The sequence below is a fragment of the Lemur catta genome, chromosome 1 (genome assembly GCF_020740605.2).
Source record: "Lemur catta isolate mLemCat1 chromosome 1, mLemCat1.pri, whole genome shotgun sequence".
Taxonomy (NCBI): Eukaryota; Metazoa; Chordata; class Mammalia; order Primates; family Lemuridae; genus Lemur; species Lemur catta.
Genome location: NC_059128.1, coordinates 189,111,389 through 189,118,417, shown reverse-complemented (window position 1 = coordinate 189,118,417; position 7,029 = coordinate 189,111,389). Strand labels below are relative to the sequence as shown.

The window sequence follows — 7,029 nt, the reverse complement described above, 5'->3', positions numbered from 1 at the left end:
CTATTAGTCTGTTTCATGTCAGTGATTTTTCAGTGAAACTGAAAAAGAGTCAAGAGCCTTAGTCCCTATGTGAGAGGGGATAGGAAACAATCGAGTCAATCATTTCCAAGTGAAAGAGTTTGTCGTGGGAGTGGCTGCCTCTGGCCCTTTCATAGGTGAACAAGGGGTTGCGAGTCTCGTCTCAGTCATGTGGGGAACGGTGGTTCTTTAAGAAGCCCTTTCTAGTAACACAAAATGGTGGAGAATTTTAGAAAATAAAAGGTCCAGCAGATGAATCCTCCCTATTTTCCAGACGTTCAGATAAAGTTCAATATTATCAGGGATGATGAATTTATGTGTCCAGCGCAGTGTAAAGAAAGGATGCCCCACGTCCAGGAAGAAGCTGGAGCACAGATATCCCACCCTCACATTGCAACCCACCCACTCCTTCACAGGGGTAAGGCCTCCAATGTCTGAGCCAGGTGGGTCCCGTCAGTGAATGGGTCGTGCTGGGCACCAGGGCGACCTGGAAAGCCCCATGGAAAGGGGGAAAATTCTCCTCAGCTTCACATCTGAGAATGTGGGCCTCACGTGGAGGGACTTCCATTTTTTTATATAGAAGATAGAAAATTAGATTTTTAAAAGTAAAATCCCCTAATTAAAACATTGAAGCTAGAATAAATTTTAGAAAAACACATCAGAAAAATGACAAAGGAGATCGGAAGGCCTCAGAAGCAAGGTCTCTCTGCCCTTCTCCCATCCTCCTGTCTCCTGTCACCACCCCGCTCCCAGCCCGAGAATCACAGAAACCAGAATTTCCCTTCTCCAAGGCAAGTTATTAAAGCGCCCTGGCATTGCCTGAGGATAGACGAAGGAGAAAGCACATGTCCCTCCCCAGCAAGACCCCGCTTTCTTTTGGGGCCTGCAGGTGGAGCTGACAGTAGATGTCAGGTGGGATCCTACGTTTCCTTCCCGTAACCAGCGGCTTGTGTGAATGGAGCAGTGGGGAGAGGTGCTGGTGAGTGAGAGAGATGAGGTGGGTGTTCAAAAGAGCCAGAGTGAACAGCTAAAACTGTGGTATAACTTTATCACGTACCTCATGTCACACGGAACACAAATCAAACAGTTTTCTTATGGAATAATTTCCTATTGATAAATACTAGAATGTGTCAAAGGTTTCCTAACACTTTTGGGGAACACTAACTTGAGTGTTTTGTGTCATCTCAGGGAAAAAAAATAGGCAAGTCATAAAATCTAGAACCCTGCTCTTCCAAATAAGCTGTAAAACCTGGAAAAGTTATTCTCTCCCTCTCCCTTCTCCCTTGAAGATCCTCATGTGACAGGTACCCCGTCCTATACCACAGAGGAAAGAAATGCCACACAGAGGCCAAGACGGATCTGCACAGGCCTTGCTGGGTTTCCCCTTGGTCTATTAGTGTTAGATCATACCCTTTTGTCCAATAACATTTCCACATGACCGTCCAGTCTTCACCAAATCTAAGCATAAAAGTGGACAGTTTTCCTTGGGTCTTTGGGACTTTATTTCTGAAGGCTCCTGTGTCATATAAAATGTTAATTACATAAATGTGTTATGCTTTCCTCTTGTTAACCTGCATTTTGCTATAGGAGTGTAGGCTGTGACTCTTAAGGTGGGGAGGAAAAGGCATCACACCTTTCCACCCCTACACCACCAATTTCAACTTCCCACCAAGAAGTTTCTTACTTACAAACTCATTTGATCTTTTTTTTTCTTATTTTTTTTTGAGACAGAGTCTCACTCTGTTCCCTGGGCTAGAGTGCCGTGGCATCAGCCTAGCTCACAGCAACCTCAAACTCCTGAGGTTTAAGTGAGCCTCCTGCCTCAGCCTCCCAAGTAGCTGGGACTACAGGAATGTGCCACCACGCCCGGCTAATTTTTTTGTATACATATTAGTTGTTTGGCTAATTTCTTTCTATTTTTAGTAAAGACGGGATCTCGCTCCTGCTCAGGCTGGTCTCGAACTCTTGAGCTCAAATCATCCACCCACCTCGGCCTCCCAGAGTGCTAGGATTACAGGCATGAGCCACTGCGCCCGGCCTGATCTTAACTCTTTTCAACAACCCATAAGGAGGGCACAGCAGCAATGATTACATCTTACAGGGGGCGAAGGAGTTGTAGAGGGCTTGAATGAATTGCTAGGGCAACACAGCTGGTAAGTTGCCTCACCTGAGTTGCAAGCCAGCTCTCGCGGCTATAGCTGCTCTTGCTGGGTGCCACACAGCCGTCCTAGAGTCTGGTTCCAAGTCTCCTCTTCTACTAATAGAAAATTTGGTTAGTCATCATTTTCTTTTTGAATTCTAAAATTCTGGGCAGCTTCTCTGGTTCTATTTGCAATTCCATGGAGGAATTTAGCAGGTTTGTAAGTTACATCTTAGCGCACTCATTTTAGAAAATGAGCTTTTATATTCACTCTCAAACTGGTCAGCTGATTTTTCAAAAGCTGCTCTCTCCCCAGTGGGTGCAGAATCTAAAATGACAATCAGGACCTTAAGAGAGTGAAAGAAAAGACCAAAAAAGGAATAATTGTTCTATTGGGTTGTTGACCGAGGAGTAAGACAAAAATCAATTATAAATAACAACAGCTTTTAACCCATTGAGTTAGCTGTTCTCTTAAAATCAAGATAACAGCCAAATTGTAGATGGTTAGATAAAGAATAAATTTTAATTTCCAGACGGGCTCCTTCAGCAATCACACAGGCAACAGATAGCTTCTACTGGGGCTCAGAACACAGTGCCCAAATATGGCATGCTGAATGCCTTGAGCTAAAGACATTGGCTGGCCTCAGAAGCATGTTCTCTCTGACCTCCTCCCCTTCTGTCTCCCACCTCTTATATTCCTCCAAATTGAGTCATAGAAACCAGAATTCCCCTTCCCCAGGATGATCATAGAAACCAGAATCCCTATCCCACAAAGCAAGCTATAAAACCTAGAAAGGTCCTTTGTCCCTTCTCCCTTCAAGTCCCTCATTCCATAGGAGTCCTGCCCCATACTCAGGGGGGAGAATGCCATATGGAGAGGGCAAGAGGAATCTGAACAACAGGCTTTGTTGGGTGTTCCCCTCAGTCTGTCACTATTAGATCACTCCCTTTTTGTCACATTTCTATGTGACTGTCCAGTCTTCATCAAACTAAGCATAAAAACAGATAGTTTTCCCTGGGTCTTTGGGTCTTCATTCTGAAGGCTCCTATAATCGTGTAAAATTTTGGTTAAATAACTGTGTTGTGCTTTTCCCGTGTTAACCTGTCTTTTTCTACAGGAGTGTTGGCTGTGACCCCTACGATGGGAAGGAAAGGGGTCATACCTTTTCTGCCCCTGCACTTCCTATCTAGCTACCTTATTCATCTGGGCTCTTAAAAATATCAGCTGCAATTACAGAGTCTAGGAAAACTTTAAAAAGATGGCCTTTTAAAAAGTACATTTCATCAAATGGGTGCTTCCTATATTTTCTTGGCCTCTGTTTAAACTTTTACAGTTAACTGATATGACAAGATAATGATACAAATTTAAACGATTTCTGTTTTTCCTTTTTCTTTGCTTTCCTAGGAACATTTTATTTTTTCTGTAGTTTGTGAATAAAAGCCTAGAAGTTTCAGAATCTTGGAAGGCAGCCAAGAAATGTCACCCTCTGAAAAACAAAAATCACCAGAATAAAAAGAATGACATTAACTGACTTCTGAGGAAATAACACATTGAAGTGATGATTGGTACGTGGGAGGCAGTTTAGACCAGAGAAATATTTTCAAAGTGAGTTGTCAATAGAAATCTGGAAAGAAAGAATTCCATGGTCAAATAATCTCTGCAAATTCTTGGTTAAATGTGGAAACATGATTCTTTATTGTAGGACTTCTCAGAACTGTTAATGGCTAATGTACATTGTAAGCTTCTAAGAGAAGCTATGGCATGCAGTATTTTCCAAATGTATTTTGCCACAGATTCATTTTTTGTAGAGAATTTACTATGGAAAACTTCATAATCAAATGTTTTCTTAATTTCAATAAGGGATTCAGATTATCTTCTATTTAGTAGAGACCCTATCTCTACTAAACATAGAAAAATTAGCTAGGTATAATGATGTGTACCTGTAGTCCCAGCTACTTGGGAGGCTGAGGCAGGAGGATTGCTGGAGCCCAGGAGTTTGAGGTTGTTGTGAGCTAGGCTGATGCCACAGCACTCTACCTGGGGTGACAGAGTGAAATAAAAAAAATAACTTTTTATTTCAAAATAGTTTTAGATTTATAGAATAACTGCAGAGATAGTTTAGAGAGTTCCTATATATTCTGCACCCAGCTCCCCCTATTATTAACATCTTACATTAGTTACAGATAGTGAACCAGTATTGATACATTATTATTAACTAAAGCCCGTATTTTATCTCATTTGTCATGTTTCCATGGGCTCTTATTGGCTGTGACAGTTTCTCTGACTTTCCTTGTTTTTGGTGGCCTTGACAGTTTGAGGAGTACGGGTCAGGAGTTTTGCAGAATGTCCCTCAATTGGCATTTGTGTGACGTTTTTCTCATGATAAGACTGGGGTTATGAGTTTGAGGAGGAAGACCACAGAGTAAAGTGCCATTTTCATCACATTATATAAAGAATACATACTATTAATGTGAGTTATCACTGTTGATGTCAACCTTTCATCTGGCTGAGATAGTGTTTGCAGGTTTCTTAACTGTAAATAAATAGAATTTTTTTGTCAACCTGTTTCCTTCTTGGTCTTACTGCATTTTCACATATCTGGATAGTAGAATCTCTGAACCTGTTCTTTACAATAATTCTACATCATCCCATTGTGTCAATGTACCATGTAGTAAGTGCTTGCCATTCTGCTTTTTAGGTGAGGAGTTTGTTCTTGCTTTTGTCCTCTGTGTGTGTGTAAAAGGGAGTGGGTAGCTTGGAGAGAATTCTTTAATTCTGCCTAAGCCTTCTGCTGAGACTCAGAGGGCTCCGGTACTGTGTTCAAGCAGTGGCCAGCAGAGAGTATGTAGCAAGTGACCAGACTGAGCATTGAGGGGAGATTGGAAATTTAGAAAAAACTTCCTGGGCTTCAATTTTCTCAATAGAAAAATATTAATAATAAGGTGGAGGAACTGTGAATTCTAAGGTTCCTTCTTACTCTGAAACTAAGGATCGGGGGTCTGCAGCTAGGAAATAAGGCTAGCTCTCTTCCTGTAGCAACTTTACCTTTTTAGTAGCTCATTACAAGCTAAAGTATTAGCAAGAATCCTGACTCCTAGTCCCTGGAGGCATTTCCTTGGCTGCAGTGCCTGATTTAAGGAAGATATAAACATTTCTTGTGGAAACAGATCCCAGATCTGTGCTTTGCCCACACCTGCTTCTTCAAAGAAGCTCTGCCCTATTTCTTCTCATCTCCACTGTGTTTTCTACTTTCTTGTCCCTTTGCATCCAGCTGCGGTAAGACAGACTAACAAGGCTTTTTGTTTATCCTCTGAGAACATTTTTGTAAATCCAGGTAGGACCTCACTCAGATTCATAATCCCCTTTTTGGCCAAAGCTGTCCTCATTCCTCCATTTATCTTAGGGTAAAAGTCATAGTGCAATTTTTTTCATTTTTTGCTTTGTGAGCTGGAGAAAATCACAGTTCATTTGTCCCTATCTTTGGTCATTTGCCACAAAATAAAACTTCTTTGTGAAATGTATGCCTGCTGGTAACTTCTGCTTTTTAAAGTTTCTTTGATTAAATCCTATATATTAACTCAGTCGCTGTAACATTTACTGTAGCCTGTTGCAATGTTTCCTTTTCTGATAAAGCACCCTTACACTCTGCTATGTAACAATTAACTTTTGCAAGTTAGCAACTTGTCCATTTATAATAGACACTGAACATGCTAATTTTGCCTCCAGATAGAAAAGGAAAACTCTAGAAAGCTATCATCATGTCCCAATTTGTCTTGTACTCATTTCCCCTCCTTGGAAACTGAAAACTGAGGTTATTCATCAATCAATTTTTCCTTGTTTTTCTGTACCTCCGTTTAAGAAAAAAACTTTCATTTTGTGTGTTGTCAATTCCTCTGGGTTCACTTACATCAGCTTTGGCTGGATTCATGTTTAAAACATTTTCAGAGAGGTAAATAATTTATTTGAAAGCTGGTGGAGAAAGGCACTTTAAAAAATTAAGCCAAGAGAGTGGATTTGAAAGAAAGGATGCTACTGAGAACCAAGATGTGTGGCTTAGAGAAGAGGGAGAGATCCTCATTTCACAAGCAAAAGTAACTGTCATTTAAGTGTGACCTTCATACATATCATTTCATGGCTCTTCTTTGAGCGTATCAATATGGGACTAGATATGTCTGAATAAGTAAACATGCCTTTAAAATATTTAAAATATTAAAACATGCCTTTAAAGAAATTCTTCTAAGCTTTGATACTATCTTGTTACTCATGTTTATATCATATTACAACTGTGAACAGATTCACTAGCTCTTTGAATAATTAAATACTGTTCACGCCTAACGTCAACAAGTTCTCTGGGATTTTGAAAAGCTGTCTGGAACTATTCCTACTTTATTTTTATTATAGACTCACCCTATCTTACTATGCTGATGTCTAGAACTGATGTTGCTTATACTAACAAAGTTTTCCATTTTCTAGCAACTTTTATTCAGGTGGACTAGCCTCAAAGTTTTTCAAAAAAACATTCTTGTTGATTCACTGGAAAAAAACTGAGGCCCCGAGTGAACAATTTGCCCCAGCACACCCAGGAGAGCTAGAAATAAAAACCAGGAGGCTGGTTGGACTTTTAACATGCAGCTGACCTCAACTGGGCATGAGCCAGGCTCCTCATTAGGCACCAATGAAACTGGGAAATTGGAGCACCGACCCTGCCCTTTACCCTGGGAACTTACCATTTCGTATGCTCCGCTTCTCTCTACAATGTCATAGCATTTGCATACATTATTTATTTGAAAAAGGTCCCAAAGACCAAAACGGTTGAAAGGGAACTGAGTTTGCCATATTTTAGAACTTGCAAATCTGTCTAAGGGGAAAA

At 40.7% G+C, this 7,029-nt stretch overlaps 1 non-coding gene across 1 annotated transcript; it reads left to right on the top strand.

The window, feature by feature from the left end:
• The first annotated feature begins 794 nt into the window (after positions 1-794).
• Positions 795-921, top strand: LOC123630895. The gene has a single exon (XR_006732830.1). It is a non-coding gene; the product is annotated as a small nucleolar RNA SNORA49 (small nucleolar RNA).
• The last annotated feature ends 6,108 nt before the right edge of the window (positions 922-7,029 follow it).